Here is an 18,259-nt window from a genome sequence, read left to right on the forward strand (position 1 = left end):
GCCTTAAACACCCCTTTTATAACACATAGGTTACCCTTAAAGCAGGCCCTAAGTAGCCCTATAGGCAGAGTGCTGTGTAAGTAAAGGGTAGGACGTGTACTTTTATGTGTTGCATGTCCTGGTAGTGACAAACAGCCTATTTTGTTCTTCACTACTGTGAGGCCTACTCCTCTCATAGGTTAGCATTGGGAATTCTCTTATACCCTTTAAGAGGTAATTCTTGACCAGAAAGGGCTAGCCTTTTCATGTTTGGTAGGTTTAGAAAGTCAATGATAAATCCTCCTTACTGGTGAAGTTGGATTTCACATTACTGTTTTAGAAATGGCACTTTTAGAAAGTGGACATTTCTGTGTGCTTATCCCTCTGTGTGCTTTGCAGCCTATCTCCACTACATGTCTGGGATGGGTGACAGTTCCCCTTTTTGCATTCCCTCCAGACAGCCATAAACACAGGAAGGCTAGGTGTGGGTGAGTGCTCATCTACATACATCTGCATTCTGATAGCCCTTCCTGGGCAGACTGGTGGAATGGGCTCACACGTACACTTCAAAAGGTAGTGGCCTATCCCCACACAAAGGACTGATTACCCCCCACTGATAGCCTGGCAGACAGGACTGGGTTGGTCATTTTATATGCATACTTGAAAAGGCTATAACTTGAAAATTATACACCATATTTGTATCATTTTGGTCTTATGTTGATCGTAATATAAACAGCTATTTTTTTTATAAACCTGTGTGGAGTCGTTTCGTGGATTATTCATTGCATTACTATGTGGGTGTGTTGAACAAATACTATACACATTGACTCTTTCGATGAGCCTGCCTGCTATGTGCCATGCTACTAGAGGGTGTGCATAGGTTATCTCAGTTGTGCATCTAGCTTACCTTGATTAGAATGGTGGAGTCTGCCTGGCTTGGGTGTATAACTTAGCCAACCAGAAAACCCCATTTCTTACAGCTATCTGCTCATTTTGAGCCTATCCACAGATGTATTCTCCATCACAGCCTCCATCACAGAATACCAGGGAATCTCCACGTTTGAGGAAATACCCAGGTGACACCTCATTGCGGATTGCGGGTCAGGTTTAAGTGTTTTGGAGGAACATAACCTAATCTGGCACATGGGTTTCCACCTAAGTATGGAGATGGCTCTGAATAACAATTCTTGATGAAGGCCAATCAGGATGAGGCGGTTTACAGAGGGAATAATTCTGCTGGGTAGCTCTGCAGCTTTGGATACTGTGGCCTCCTTTATATTGGGCTGCAGTTAATCATGTTGCACCCTCCTTTGAGAGGAGCTGAGGTTGAGATGAAGGAGAGTGTCCCACCGAACTCATCTCCCACCCTTCTTTTTCAATATGTATATGTACTTCCTTGTTGAATCTCATTAGGTCATTTCACTGCAGAGCTGTCTCATATGCAAGTCTTCAGGATGGATAACCTGGCTTTGACCTCTACCCTGAGCATGAGAGATTGTTTGGAAGAGTGGCAACCTCCTGAAAATAGAGAAGAGGAAGACAGAGTTGCTGACCTTTGGCATTTCCATCACCTGCTGGGAGAACATGACCTGGCCTGAATGTATGGACCTATCTCACCTCTGCCAGTAAAGTTTAATCATTCAGTGATGGTTCTCAACTTGATGCCTTACTTAAGCCTTGAGTTTTGTCCTGGATAACATTTGTTTTGTCTGCTCTGCACCACTAGAAGAGTGCTCTCCATTCTTTTCATGTCCATGCATGAGCTAGAAATTTCTGCTTGTCTGATATCCAGAACTGAACACCGTACAGACTGTTTGGTGGAAAAGGCTGCAGCAGTTGTGAACTTTCCCAATCAGACTAGAGCAGGCCTTTAGAAACTCTGTCATATTTTGGAGGACTGGGTAGACATGAGCTGGCCGCCCTTTAAACAGTATAGTAGTTCAATTTCCTCTCTTTTACACACTTTGTTTATGGCCTAGGAAAATTGGAGAGGGATGCCGTTATACATCCATACTGCCCTTCATGTGTGCTTGGCTCAGGCCATTATTGCCCACTACATGTGCCAAAAATCACAAGGGCTCATACTGGAGGGAATGCTTTTCGCCACCTTGCGCCTAAACTTTGGAACAGAATGACTCTCAGTCTAAGAATGTTTGCATACCACATCACCTTTGGAAAAATCCTAAAAAACTCCTTGTTTTTTATTAGGTTGAGCCTAGGCAGTGTGCATGCGGTGTCTGGAAGACCTGCTGTAATCACTATATGGAGTGTAATCCCACCTGCTGCTTGGCATTGGTTCACTCCTACATTGCTCGTGTTTGCTGGCTCCTCATTGGTTGGCGCTCCCGATACATCACTTCAGTTTTTTGGTCATGAGCACCGCCCAACTACAGTGTTGTTAAACTGTATGAATTTATACGTTCCTTTGGGGGCTATCAGTTTATAAATGTTGCAGCGCAGCATTCCGAGCTGTATCTTTAAGTATGGCAGCCGTGCCTTTCTTATGTTCTAAATGGCGTGGCTCGTCGATCTACATGTTTGCAATCACTTTCAACATACTTAAACTCTCAGCGTGGCGCCCGTTTTACTAGCGCCCCGCTTTATATTTTAGTTGCAGCTCGGAGCTGCATCTCCCTGTGCCTTTCCACGTCACAGCATATTGCGAGCCCCACAGTAACCATGTTGTTCCTGCTCACATTTCACATGCTTTTGATCTTGCATTCCCTATAAGTATTTGCTTATTCCAGGATGTTGTTACTTTTTTTTTCAGGCAGCATATTACTCTTATCTCACTCCCATATAACCTATTTCCCATTGACTCGTTCTCCAGCGTGGCAAGGTCGTACCAATGGCAATAGCGCTATACAAAATATGATCACTCCACTGCAAATAACAAAACAAAAGTAAAAGCATTGTCATTTCAACGCCAACAGCTCTAACTTTAACAAATGCGAGACCTATTGCATTGCAAATGTTTGTTATTGGATATCAATAGGTGAGTTTAGGCTTCCTCTTTTGTTTGCAGTCTAAGAACATGAAGCCAGCTCAGTTTACGCATGCCTAAATAAAACATTAATCAAATGTAGGACTTTTCTTCCTTCCCTTATGCAGCACTATGGCAGTGGTGGTTGGTGTGCAGTGGTCCTAGTGCTTCCCATAGGGCTCTTTTTGAAGTCAGGAGAAGGTTGTGGTTGACCCTACTCTAATATATCCTACCTGCTGATGGGACAGGTGGTCAGCTCCTTCAGAAGACATAGTGCACTGCCTGAGGCAGGAGAAACATTCCACCTATGAAGAGTATATCTCTGAAGGGCATGTAAGCCATGTATGCCTCTCAGTTCGGTGAAGTCCTCTGAGCCACCATCCTCTGTGTTGTGCAGTCAGTAGAAAGGCCACAGATAAGACAGCAAACATCAGTATCGTACATTTTTGCGCATACATCTGAAAGCTGCTCACTGTTCAGCCATGATGGATGCCCATGGGTGACAAACAGCCTGGCCACCTGTAACCAGTCCATGCATTAGAGTGATGAACAGTTCTGGGAGAAGGTGGCCCTTGCAGACACTGTTCTTCCTTGGCATATTTTGGAATGAGTAGGTATTGAGGTAGAAATCTCAGCCAATATTGGCTAAACGTTTGATCTTTCCAACCACAAAAAATAACATACCTTCGGGACAAGGGAAAAATAAATATTACTGCCCATGCCTAGCATTGAGGAGTGGAAGGATGCCTGTGATTTGTCAGAGACCGAGCCCACTGGCCAGGACTGACTACCCATTTGAAGGGATACAAAGAACAGGTTTTAGGAGCAAAATGAGAACTGTATCTTAATACTGTACCAAAAGTGGAGAAGGGATCTTTCAGCAAGAGGTGGGAATGTAGGCAGAGCACTGGGGGAAGGGGGTTAAGGGTGGGGGGGAGGGGGGGAGGATGTAAAAAGGGATCAACAGTTACGAAAAACTGAAATACGGAATGCAATTTAGTAAGTCAGGGCATGGGGTGAACATATAGGCAGCAACTAAGCAGTTTAGTGTGTGAGTTAGTTCAATTTGTGCTGCATCCCACCATTCAGGACGATGCTGGCTTGACCTCTCCGTCTGATTCCTGGATCAGTAAACAAATTATTTCCTGAACAAGGGTGGCACCTCCCTCAAGAACATTATAGATTGTTTCGAATCTGGTCTTTTGTATTATAGCCTAATGCATTCCAGGCGTACTAGTGTTATTTTGCCTCTATTGAATTAATTAAACTAACACTGCTGAAATCAGAGCTGTAGGTGAAGAGTTCAGGACTCAGAACTTCTCCCATAATTAACTGTTCAGGACTGGAGACGGCAACTAAAATCACCTGTTCAGGGCCGGAGATGGTATTCGTAATCACCTGTTCAGGACTAGAGATGGTGTCTGTAACCACCTGTTCAGGACAAGAGACTGTATTTGTAATCACCTGTTCAGGACTAAAGACAGTATCCATAATCACCTATTCAGGACTGGAGATTGTATCCATGATCACCTGTTCAGGACTAGAAACAATATCCATAATCATCTGTTCAGGACTAGAGACAGTATCTGTAATCACTTGCTCAGGACTGGAGACGGTGTCCATAATCGCCTGTTCAGGACTAGAGATAGTATCCATAATCACCTGTTCAGGACTAGAGATGGTATCTGTAATCACCTGTTCAGGGCCGGAGACGGTATACGTAATGACCTGTTCAGGACTAGAGATGGTATCTGTAACCATCTGTTCAGGACAGGAGACAGTGTCCATAATCACTTGTTCAGGACTAGAAACAGTATCCATAATCACCTGTTCAGGGCCGGAGATAGTATCCGTAATCACATGTTCAGGACTAGAGATGGTATTTGTAATCACCTGTTCAGGACTAGAGACAGTGTCCATAGTCACCTGTTCAGGAATAGAGATGGTATCCATAATCACCTGTTCAGGACTGGAGACAGTATCTGTAATCACCTGCTCAGGACTAGAGACCGTATCCATAATCACCTGTTTAGGACTGGAGACAGTGTCCTTAGTCAGCTGTCGAGGACCAGAGACGGTATCTGTAATCACCTGTTCAGGACTGGAGACGGTGTCCATAATCACCTGTTCAGGACTAGAGACAGTATCTGTAATCACCTGTTCAGGACTGGAGACGGTGTCTATAATCACCTGTTCAGGACTAGAGACGGTATCTGTAATCACCTGTTCAGGACTGGAGACGGTGTCTATAATCACCTGTTCAGGACTGGAAATGGTATCCGTAATCACCTATTCATGACACGAGATGGTATCTGTAATCACCTGTTCATGCCCGTAGACGGTATAGGTAATCACATGTTCAGAACTAAAGACAGTATCTGTAATCAGCTGTTCAGGACTGGAGACGGTGTCCATAATCACCTGTTCAGGACTAGAGACAGTATCTGTAATCACCTGTTCAGGACTGGAGACGGTATCTGTAATCACCTGTTCAGGACTCGAGACAGTGTCTATAATCACCTGTTCAGGACTGGAAACGGTATCCGTAATCACCTATTCATGACGAGATGGTATCTGTAATCACCTGTTCATGGCCGGAGACGGTATAGGTAATCACATGTTCAGGACTAAAGACAGTATCTGTAATCAGCTGTTCAGGACTGGAGACGGTGTCCATAATCACCTGTTCAGGACTAGAGATAGTATCTGTAATCACCTGTTCAGGACTGGAGACGGTGTCCATAATCACCTGTTCAGGACTAGAGATGGTATCTGAAATCCCCTGTTCAGGACTGGAGATGGTGTCCATAATCACCTGTTCAGGAGTGGAGACAGTGTCCATTATCACTTGCTCAGGACTAGAAACGGTATACATAATCACCTGTTCAGGACAAGAGACAGTATCCATAATCACCTGTTCAGGGCCTGAGATGGTATCCGTAATCACATGTTCAGGACTAGAGATGGTATTTGTAATCACCTGTTCAGGACTATAGACAGTATCCGTAATCACCTGTTTGGGACTAGAAACAGTATCAGTAATCACAAGTTCAGGACTAGAGACAGTATCCGTAATCACCTCTTCAGGACTGGAGACAGTATCTGTAATCACCTGCTCAGGACTAGAGACAGTATCCATAATCACCTGTTCAGGACTGGAGATGGTGTCCGTAATCACCTGTTCAGGATTAGAGATGGCAAAATGCGATTAGAGATGGTATCCGTAATCACCTGTTCAGGTCTGGAGACGGTGTTCAGGACTGGAGACAGTGTCCATAATCACCTGTTCAGGACTAGAGACAGTATCCATAATCACCTGTTCAGGACTGGATACGGTGTTCGTAATCAACTGTTCAGGACTAGAGACAGTATCCATAATCACCTATTCAGGACTGGAGACGGTACCCTTAATCACCTGTTCAGGACAAGAGACAGTATCCGTAATCACCTGCAGAGAACTAGAGACAGTATCTGCAATCACCTGTTTAGGACTGGAGACGGTGTCCATAATCACCTGTTCAGGACTAGGGATGGTATCTGTAATCACCTGTTCAGGACTGGAGACGGTGTCCATAATCACCTGTTCAGGACTAGAGAAGCTATCTGTAATCACTTGTTCAGAGACGGTATACGTAATCACCTCTTAGGACTAGAGATGGTATCTGTAACCATCTGTTCAGGACAGGAGATGGTGTCCATAATCACCTGTTCAGGAGTGGAGACGGTATCTGTAATCACCTGTTCAGGACTAGAGATGGCAAAATGCGATGCAGCGCGCGCAACGAAATTCGTTTTATATATTTAAATGTGTACTTACCTCCGTTCATCCATATTCCAGTGTTTACATTTCCCCACCCTGCCCCTCCCCCGCCCCGCCTCACTGGCCCACCGAACTCCCTCCATGGACCGCTACTGCTGCTGCGTGAGGTGCTGCGGTAACCCACCCATCTATGGCTCCATAGAACTTTAGATAAAAAACTCGGCTTGAGCTACTCTACATGTCCACTTTCCACAAAACGCGTTGCTGGAAGCGACAGTTTGGTAGTATCCAGGCGGGAATCACAGAATTCGCTCACCTGGTGATTCGGGCAGTGCTGAAGGTTCTGTCCAGCTGGAGTAACGGCGGACAGCAGCTTCGGCTTATCGGCATGCCACCTAGACAGCCCAAACCCCCTTGGGACTGCATGGAGTGTGGCGCCACTGGTAATGGAAGAAGCCGATCGGGAGGAAAGTAGGAGACGCTACTCCCACAGCAACAGAAAACAAGGATGCGGCGCCGGGCAAACACAAAGGCAGAGATCAGTGTCCTGGTGAGGAGGCGGGCCTTTCCAAGCAGCGAGTGATCCCGGGGACGTTTTCCGGCCGGGGGAGAGTGCAAGAGAAGGGAGAAATCGCCAAGGAGGATAATGCTGAAAGTGCAATGGTACCGGCTGCGGCTGGCAACAGCCTTTCACCCCTGGATAGTGTAAGTATGGGACTGGCGCCCCATGCATCTTTATGTTTGGGTCAAGCGGAGCCTTCACAGGGGGGAGCAGAGGGCTTGACTGTAATATCTTGGCAGGCAAATACGAGAATAAGGAGCAGGATATTATTTAAGGCATACCTGCTAACCCTAAACTCTCTCAGATACAACACAGAATCGGGGGATCCCAGAAGGGGGGAGGAATTATTTTCCCTCAATGAAGACCGAAGGCTGATACAGAGACATCTCCCTCGATGTGTCTCATATACTCCACTCTTAAACAGATCCAGACTGAAGCTAGATAGGAACATAAGAGGGCCCACCATGAAACGAAGATGCTACAAGGGGCCATTAGAAAAGTAAATAAAACATGTACAGAAATCGGCGAAAGAACAACGGTGCTGGAAGAGCGAGTTGTGACATTAGAGGTAGGAGTCGAGAGTACAGTCCAACAAATCACAGCAAACGAATCACGGATGATGGATGTCATGTGGAAGCTTGAAGACTTTGAAAATCGCCAGAGGCGTAATAATTTAAGGCTACTGGGTATACGGGAAAAAGCGGAAGGAGAAGACATCAGAGGATTTGCGCTACGCCTGTTGAAGGGCGGTTTCCCTGAACTATCGCATTGGGATTGGGACACAGAGGTGCAGCGTGTACATCGTTTTCCGCTCATGCTTAAAAAAAGGAAGGGGCAGAATGATGTGAATGATAAACCTAGAGCTATATTAATATTCTTCGGTAACTTTCTCCTGCCACAAGCAGTCTTTGATAAGGCCTGAAGCCAGACGCTCGGCTGAGGGACATTCCTTTTTTATCAGGCCTGACTTCTGCCATACTACGGTGGAAAGAAGGTGGAGGCTATGACAACTAATTACTCCCTTCCAGAAGATTGGCTGTGAGGTGTATCTATTGAGTCCAGCTCAGCTCAAAGTCATTCATCTGGGGAATATAAGGATTTTTTCTTCTGAAATTCAAGCACAAGATTTTTTACGAGAAATAACAGGGATCCCAAATCAGAAAGATCCTGAGGGCTGATGAACTTGGACAAATATTCACACTGGGTTTTTTCTTTCCTCTCTTCTTGCTGTTTATTGGTGGAGTCTGATGGGTGGTGGTGGGAAGCAGTATCATGCAGGAGGCATCACAAGGGTCTGTGGACCTTTTTTGCCTAGAGGCAGGGGAGGAGGAGGGGTTTGGGGGGGCTGGGAAGGTATCGAGTGAAAGGCTGGTACAATGGGTTGAATCTTATGAAATAGCATTATTAGTATTGAGGTCTTTTGGTAAATTCTTGATTAAGACAAATGGGATGGGGTAAGTTAAGAATCGCATCTGTCAACATTTGTGGATTAAATAATCCTCAAAAGAAGCGCAGGGTTAATGAAGACATTCAGTATTTGAAGGCAGACATAGCATGTTTGCAAGACACACACATAGAAGCTGGCAGACATAAGATGGCCGAACTAGCAGGATATCAGTTGGTTTTCACCACAACCCAAGGAACAAGCACAAAAGTGGTTGCTATTATGGCTCGCGTTCTAAGTCTGATCAGCTTGGCAGATGGGTCATCACTCAATGCAATGCTGATAATTATTCTTTTACGTTGTGCTCGGTTTATGGTTCGGTATTTGGTGATCTTACCCTTTTTAATTGGTTAACTATGGAACTTGTTGGGTGGCCACTGCCTTTCATTATTTGTGGTGACTTCAATATAAATATGAGTACTAATAATATCAAGCTAGGGCCCAGTTTATATCGTGGTCGTAAACCTAAAGTCTTTAAGTCTTTGGTCAATTTATGCATGACGCATGGACTCATTGATGTCTTGGCCTTGCAAGTACCTCAAGATTTAGGTCATATCTTTTTTTCCGCCCCACACCAGTCACAATTTAGGCTAGATAATTTTTTTGCTTCTCAGGGGCTTTCCACAAACTGCCGTATCTCTAAATTTCCACGCGTATGTCATATCACAATCCGTTAGTCCTCGAGATTTCATTTCAATCCTCAAAGATGGTCGACCACGGTGGACCTTTGACAGAGCACTCCTTTACGATGAGGATTTTATTGCACATATGCGAATACGGATTCCCAGATTCATATCTGAGAATAGGGATAGTACTCGGGTGGAGGTGGTATGGGATGCTCTGAAAGCTGGGAAAAGAGGGGAAACATCAAGGTATGGCTGGAGGACCCAGAAGCAGGGTAAACAGTACATACAGGAACTCTATAGAAAGTTGGTTGAAGCAGAGACTCAATTAGTAGATGTAATTACGAGTGGGGGAGATGTGGGGCGGGCGCAAACACTTGCCGCATTAACTAAACCGAAAATTTTTGAAGTTTTGGCGGGTAAAGCGGCAGGGAAGAATGCCGCCTGGCGATCCAAAATGTATGAATGCAGTGAGAGAGTGGGACACTTGCTTGCATTCCGCACTAGACAACAGGTGATACAGGGGGGAATACTTGAAATTGAAGATCCTCGTGACGGGTTAGTCTCAGAGCCTTCTGATATACGGGCTGCCTTTCAGCGATTCTATCAACAGCTGTATACTGAAGAAACCAGTGGTAGTGAAAAAGAAATTCATGATTATCTGGCAGGACTTCCAGGGGAAAAGTTATGAAGGGAAGAAAGAGAGGCGCTGGAGGTTCCCATTACTGCGGAGGAAGTTGCCGGTGCTATCAGCTCTTTGGTAAATGGAAAGGCAGTAGGGACTGACTACATTCCGGGAGAATTTTATAAAAAAATTGGCTCCCTGCCTACTTGAATTAATGGTTGAGGCCCAATCTGGTCGAGGGCACCTGACTCTTGGGGTTCGGCCAATATTGTGGTCTTTACCAAAAAAGGGAAATCGGTTAAGGTGCTGGGGTCTTATCGACCTATCACGTTAATCAATAGTGACGCTAAGGTATATGCCAAGATCTTAGCTAACCGGCTAGCGGTCATGATTAAGAAACTGGTCTCAACATGGGTTTGTCCCTGGCCGGAGCACTATCGATCATGTTCAAAGGGTGATTGCTCTCTTTGACACGGCAGGGATCGCCGGAGACCCTATCAGGCCAATCCTGCTAGATGCGGAGAAGGCCTTCGATAGGGTCTCCTGGCCTTTCCTGTGGGTGACACTTGAGAGCAAAGGGATGGGCGAAGGTTTTATCAAAGCCATTGCAATAATGTATAGCAATCCGGTGGCCAGAGTAGCAATAATGGGGGAATTGTCAGGTCCTATTTATATTAGTAGGGGGACACGTCAGGGGTGCCCTTGTTCCCCCTTATTATTTGCTTTGTACATTGAGCCACTAGTTCTTCAGATTGTAGACAATAATCAGATCTTGGCAATACACAGTAATGGGGGGAGTACTAAGATCCTGACGTATGCTGACGACTTAGCAGTTGTGACCCCTAACCCACTGGGTGCACTAGAAGAAATTGAAAATGAAACACACATTTTCTGACATATTTTGGGCTATCCACTTAACTCAAACAAATGCCTCGTTATTGTTGGCAAGGGACTCCAGATTAATGACCCTCGGGTTGTACAGAAGGCAACATACCTTGGGGTCGGAATAATGGCGTATGTGTCAAAAATTGTGGAAACTAATCTGGGCCCACTACTTCCAACATTTAAAGAAGATCGTAATCGGATAGATAACCTCAAGCTTACCTTGGTCCAAGATGCAATGTTATTAAGATGCTGTTTCTGTCGAAAAATCTTTATCTCTTTAGGACAATTCCTTTGATCATCAATAACCCTTGGTTTAAGTCTATGAATCAGATCCTTACTAAATTTCTCTGGGCTAACTGTCGCCCTCGGAGGGCGCTAACATTTTTAACGCTACCTAGAGATAGAGGTGGCTGGGCGGTACCCAACCTTCAGCTATACCATTGGGCTACAATACTATATAAAATGGGTATTTTACTTAGGGCTGAAACAGGGCAGCTACAGATGGCGGCCCCCGCCTCAATTTACGAATTGCTTCTAGGGACAAAGGCAAGTGGCTGTCTCTTGCGACATACGGATTTTAACTATTACAAAAGGGTGAGATTTAAGACGTTGACTGGCGCTTTCAAAATCTGGACCTCAGTTCGGAAAAGGCTTGGTCTGGGTCTTATTAATGCTTATACCCCATTGTATAGCAATGCGTCACTCTCTAGTATTTTCAACGACAATCTGGTACAGCAAAGGTGTTAGGATGGTTGGTGATGTTATGGATGAGACAGGAGTGATTGCTTTTGATAAAATCAAGGCGACATTCGGGGTTGAGAACAGACAATTTTTTAAATATCTCCAGATAAGGGATTTTCTAGCGAGGAAGACAGGGGGCAGTTATGGCTTTGCTCGGGTGACGTTAGTTGAGATATTGCTTAAAGGATCAGGTACATTTGGAGGGATCTATACAAAATTGAATGAAATTATGCCAGATGACCTACATAAGAACTGTGACCGCTGGCATGAACGACTGCTGTTGGGTATGGTCGAAGCGGTAGATTCACAATATATGTCCCAAACTTTATGTATTTCAGCCAACCTCCAATTGCAATGTTTTAAAACATGGTTTAATATTTATATAACCCGGAGAAGATTACAAAATGGGGAGGAGTTGCAGGATCAAAGAGCCCCCGGTGCGGCTGTCCTGCTGCAGACATTGTTCACATGTTTGCTTCCTGCCCGGACCTGGATACAATTAAAAGGGATGTTGGCACTATTTCGGAAGCTCACTTGGGTCAGAAAGTAGATCTGTCATCACAGCTGATTGTACTTGGAGTGAGTAGCCCTCTGCTCCCGGCGCGGGTTCAGGCCTTTCTGTTCATTGCCATGACAGTATTTAGACTCTGTTTAGCCACTCACTGGCTTGATCCAGATCCACCAACAGGTCAACAGTGGCTGGGTAGATTCTTGGCAGTATACAGGTTAGAGACTGCAGTATATGCTAAAAAGGGGAGTAGAGCAAGAAAAAAGGGGATGGAAATGTGGGCGCCTTTGATAAGGTGGTCCCAAGATAACCAAGGTGGGGGCAATGGGTGACAAGAAATCAATAAATTAATCCAGTAAGTAGTAGTGGTATTGCCATTATGTGCCTCTTTGTTTGCAGATATATGTATCTGTGTTTTTAAAAATATATATATGACTTTTCACTGTTGATTTAATTATTTGCAATGATTTTGTTTGTCTTTTATATTATAGACATTGTTCTCTTTCTTTTTCCTTTCTCATGCCAGTGGAAGAACTGATCTCTTTTCTTTTCTTTTCTTTTCTCTCTCTTCTTGCTAAGTGAATCGTACCAGCCGGAGTAAGGTGCGGGGGAGGGCTCTGGGGGTGGGGATGGGGGTCAACTCTTCAGGCGATGGCATCATTCATTCGTATATCTATGTTATATATTATTTGTGGGCAAAAATTCAATAATGAATGTATTTAAAAAAAACTAGAAATGGTATCCCCAATCACCTGTTCAGGAGTAGAGATGGTATCTGTATTCACCTGTTCAGGACTAAAGATGGAGTCAGTAATCACATGTTCAGGACTAGAGACAGTATCTGTAATCACATGTTCAGGACCGAAGAAGATATCTATAATCACCTGCTCAGGACTTTAGATGGTATCTGTAATCACCTGTTCAGGGCCAGAGAAGGTATCCATAATCACCTGTTAAGGACTAGAGATCGTATCTGTAATCACCTGCTCAGGGCCAGAGACAGTATCTGTAATCACCTGTTCAGGACTGGAGACAGTGTCCATAATCACCTGTTCAGGACTAGAAACAGTATCCGTAATCACCTGTTCAGGACAAGAGGTGGTATCTGTAATCGCCTGTTCTGGGCCTTAGACGGTATCCGTAATCAACTGTTCAGGAATAGGAATGGCATCTGTAACCATCTGTTCAGGACAGGAGATGGTGTCCATAATCACCTGTTCAGGATTGGAGACAGTGTCCATAATCACTTGCTCAGGACTAGAAATGGTATCCATAATCACCTGTTCAGGACAAGAGAGAGTATCACATGTTCACGGCTAGAGATGGTAGTTGTAATCACCTGCTCAGGACTCGGGACAGTATCCGTAATCATCTATTCAGGACTAGAAACGGTATCTGTAATCACCTGTTCAGAACTAGAAACAGTATCAGTAATCACTTGTTCAGGACTAGAGACAGTATCCGTAATCACCTGTTTGGGACTCGAAACAGTATCAGTAATCACAAGTTCAGGACTAGAGACAGTATCCGTAATCACCTGTTCAGGACTGGAGACAATGGGCCCGATGTAGGTAAAACCGAAATACCAACTGCTTAATAGCGAATTTTACCTATTCGCTATTAAGGACTCGCAAAATGGAAGGTAGGTAGGAAGCGCTAAAATATTAGCGATTCCTTAACATTCCTTAATAACGAATATCAAATTGAGATTAGCTAATAAGGAATACCTACCCATTCATTCCTATGGGCTAGGAGGCCCATAGGAATGAATGGGAAGATATTCACTATTAGCGATTCGGTATTAAAGAATGGCAAATGCTTTCAAGGATGCCAGGGTGTCAAAAGGACACCCTGTTGCACCCCTGAAATGTGCATGTGTGCACATGTGGCGCACATACATGCCCTAAGGGCATGAATGTGTGCCACATGGCACTTTAAAAAAAGCAAAAAAGTGTTTTTTAAAGGAAATCGCTAATTACCACCAACTTGAAGTTGGTGGTAATTAGCGATTCCTTAAGGCTAAAGTGCACTTACGTTTGTGCTACTTACATTGCATTCAAGGAATCGCTATTACCGATTCCTTAAATGCAAGAGCAAAATAAGGAATCGCTATTTTGTGATTCCTTATTTTGCTAGTAGGTTTAAACTCACCTACATTGCTCGCAGCCAAATAGCGATCGGTAACGCTGGAATTCTGCAAATTTCAACGTTACGGATCGCTATTTGGCCACCTACATCTGGCCCTATGTCTGTAATCACCTGCTCAGGGCTAGAGACAGTATCCATAATCACCTGTTCAGGACTGCAGACGGTGTCCGTAATCACTTGTTCAGGACTAGAGATGGTATCCGTAATCACCTGTTCAGGACTGGAGACGGTGTTCAGGAATGGAGACAGTGTCCATAATCACCTGTTCAGGACTAGAGACAGTATCCATAATCACCTGTTTAGGACTGGAGACGTGGTCCGTAATCACCTGTTCAGGACTAGAGACAATATCCATAATCATCTATTCAGGACTGGAGACGGTATCCATAATCATCATCATGGAGGCAGGGCTAAGGCCGATATGGCCGCTCGAAGCTGAAGCTCTGTGTCAACCCCGCATGTCAGGCTGCAGAAATATGCTTTTAATTACTCCACCCAGGCACAAAAGGCAGGATCCGGCATCGGAACACGGCTGGATGCGTTTGGGCATAACATCGTCGCCCTAGCCTGAATAATTGGCCCAGAATCGAGAGTTCTCGGTTCCGAGCACCGGTGAGCAAGATGGTGCCTACCGCGAGCGGACTTTTGGCTGAGTACCCTGGGCCCGGTGCTGCGCCGCAGATGAGAGCCTGAAGCTGGGACGGACCATCGGACACCGGTGCCTGCGACGTGTATGCTACTCCGAGAGGTGCGGGATGTCGGAGGAGTGAGGCAGAGAGCGCGATCGCTGCCGGGAGACACGTGTTTGAAGACTCCCACATGACCAGTAAGGAGGAGGCAGCAGCGGGGAGCAGCGGGACACCGGGGTGCATTGCCCTACAAGCTCTCGAGCGGGAGTTCACTGCCCATCGGACCCGTGCCTGACTATTCCTGACCCTAAGATGGCGGCTGTTATCCCACCGGAAAGATACTGAAGGCCATTCTCTCACAATGCTTGCCCCCCCGGCCATCAGCCCAGACGTGTCAATCACTATGCCTCCCCACACTGGTGCTAGTCTCTACTCTGGGCATTTAGGAGAGGATCTGTTTATTTATCAGCGGCCATCTTTGAACTGCTGGCTGAGGGTGAGAGGGCTTAGACAGAGGCACGAAGAGTTGCTATCATGATTGCCTCCTCCAAGTGCTATAATCGATCTGCCTTAGCCTCCAGGGCTCACTGTTACTGTGGGGGACACGCATCCGACTTGCAGTCTATTTCCCTGAGGTTTCCGCTGTCAAGACCCTCATGGCGGTCCTCATTGCAGCCGAGTGGTATATGCGAGACTCGAAGCGAGGAAAAACGCCGGTGCAGTGGGAGAAGCCGGGCAGTGCAGGCGATGAACCGGAAATTGTTTTTACCTAACTTGACACTTGACTTAATGTCTTTGAGACCCCAGCTAAGCTTTGGACCTGTTTTCTTCACATTCTTGGGCCCCCACGAGGTTTTCCACTCCCACGGCTGATCTGCCTGATTTGTTCCGCTTCCCAGCCCACTGTACCTCGCTCCCCCACTTTCCCTCTTTCCTCTCCTGGGGACCTGTTTCTTCTGTATTGGTTTTTGGAACTATAACTACTGTAATCGGTGTGCCTCTTACCAAAGTGCTCCTTCTCCCCTTGTTGGGGAGGTGTTCCTGCATATATTCCCTGGAGTCTTAGAGACCCCTCTGAGTGAGTCCACAGCGTCATGGGAGTCTCACACAGCAGAGGTGTGGGAATGGCGCCCCTTGCCATAGCACTCCCTATCCCCTTGTTGGGGAGGGATCCAGTATCTATGCCCTGGAGTCTCAGAGACCCCTCTGAGAGAGTCCACAGCGTAAAGGGACTCATACACTGCGGAGGTGTGGGAACGACACCATTACCACTGAGATCACAGCACACAGGACGTTGGACACTGTTTTTTCGTGTCTTCCGGTTAATGTTTCCTTCACCCTCCCACACCTCTCTCCCTCTTTCATTCCTTGTCTTCCTCCCCTGCTCCTATCCTCACTCCCCTGAATCTCCCCCCTTGCCTCGTTTTTAACGCATGCAACTGCGCCCCAGCAACTGGTAACTATGCTCTGAAACTGTGTATCTTGTAACTATTGTTATCCATATGCCCTTTACCAAAGCGCTCCCTCTCCCCTTGTTGGGGGGGGGGTCCAACATTTATTCCCTGGAGTCTCAGAGACCCCTCTGAGAGAGTCCACAGCGTCAAGGGAGTCACACACAGGAGATGTGTGGGAATGGCACCCCTTGCCAAAGCACTCCCTATCCCATTGTTGGGGAGAGATCCAGTATTTATGCCCTGGAGTCCACAGCGTATAGGGAGCCACACATAGCGGAAGTGTGGGAACGACACCTTTACCACTGGGATCACAGCACACCAGACGCTGGACACTGTTTTTCCATGTCTCCTGGTTAAGTTTTCTTCTACCTCTTCCACACCTTTACTCCTTTCATTCTTGGTCTGCCTCTCCCCCTCCTATCCTCTCTCCCTTGAATCTCTCCCCTTGACTGCTTTTTCCCTTAAGTATTTGTTTTTAACACATGCAACTGCGCTCCAGCAACTGGTAACTATGCTCGGAAATTGTGTTTTCTTGTAACGATGTAACTTGTAACTATGCTATGAAACAATGCTTGTCCTCATGTAAAGCGCTCTGATGCCTCCGGGTCTTGCCAGCGCTATATAAAATGTTTAAAAAAAAAAATTAATTAATTAAATAAATAAACCTGTTCAGGACAAGAGACAGTATCCGTAATCACTTGTTTAGGACTAGAGACAGTATCTGCAATCACCTGTTCAGGACTGGAGACGGTGACAATAATCACATGTTCAGGACTAGAGATGGTATCTGTAATCACCTGTTCAGTACTGGAGACGTGTCCATAATCACCTGTTCAGGACTAGAGATGGTATTTGTAACCATCTGTGCAGGACAGGAGATGGTGTCCATAATCACCTGTTCAGGAGTGGAGACAGTTTCCGTAATCACCTGTTCAGGACTAAAGATGGTATCTGTAATCAGCTGTTCAGGACTGGAGATGGTGTCCATAATCACCTGTTCAGGACTAGAGACAGTATCTGTAACCATCTGTGCAGGACTGGAGACGGTGTCCATAATCACCTGTTCAGGAGTGGAGACCGTTTCCGTAATCACCTTTTCAGGACTAGAGACGGTATCGGTAATCACCTGTTCAGGACTGGAGACGGTGTCCCTAATAACCTGTTCAGGACTATAGATGGTATCTGTTAGAATTGGGGGTCTCTAGTTGGCAGAGGTAGGTACCTATCACCAAATAGGGACCCTTGAGTCTAGTCAGGGAAAGGGGCTACACTCCTAAAATAACCCCTGATTACTCCCTTGGTAGCTTGGCACGAGCAGGCAGGCTTATCTCAGAGGCAGTGTGTAAAGCATTTGTGAACTCATACAGTAAAACAGTGACAATACTACAGATGGAAACCACACAGGTTGTATTATAAAAATAAGTATCCTTTATATAGACTTATCACAAGACCAAACGACAAAAATCCACAATACTGTACTCAAAAATAGACTTTAAAATGGTAGGGAATAGCTCAGTTCTCTTAAGATTGTACATGCGACGCCTTACTCCCAAAGTACCTTGGATGCGTAACGCAAAGCAACAAAAGGGTCGCAGGGAAGGTGATGCGTCGGTTCCTTACACTCAGGGAAGTTGATGCTCGGTTCCTTACTGTGTGGGGAGGTGATGCGTCGGTTTCTTACTGCTCTCCGGTACGATGCGACAAGATTGCACCTCGGTGCAATACTTTTCTCCCGTGCGATGCGACGAAATGGCGTCTTACTCACGATGCGACAACGTTGAGGCGATGCGTGCACACCCGACAACCGCGCGCCCACTCGATGATCTTTGGAGCCGTGACAGGCCCTGCAACACGCTTCTCCGGTGATGCGACGGCGACCTCTGTGGCAGTGGCATACTTCTCCAGCTCCCAGCAACAC

At 45.8% G+C, this 18,259-nt stretch overlaps 1 protein-coding gene across 1 annotated transcript in view; it reads right to left on the minus strand.

Annotated features, from left to right (window-relative positions):
* Positions 1-18,259, minus strand: part of LOC146866832 (disintegrin and metalloproteinase domain-containing protein 9-like) — a 762,935-nt gene that overhangs the window by 503,570 nt on the left and 241,106 nt on the right. The gene's annotated exons all lie outside the window — the stretch shown is intronic.

This window comes from Triturus cristatus, chromosome 1_2 (assembly GCF_964204655.1).
Source record: "Triturus cristatus chromosome 1_2, aTriCri1.1, whole genome shotgun sequence".
In the NCBI taxonomy this organism is placed as follows: domain Eukaryota; kingdom Metazoa; phylum Chordata; class Amphibia; order Caudata; family Salamandridae; genus Triturus; species Triturus cristatus.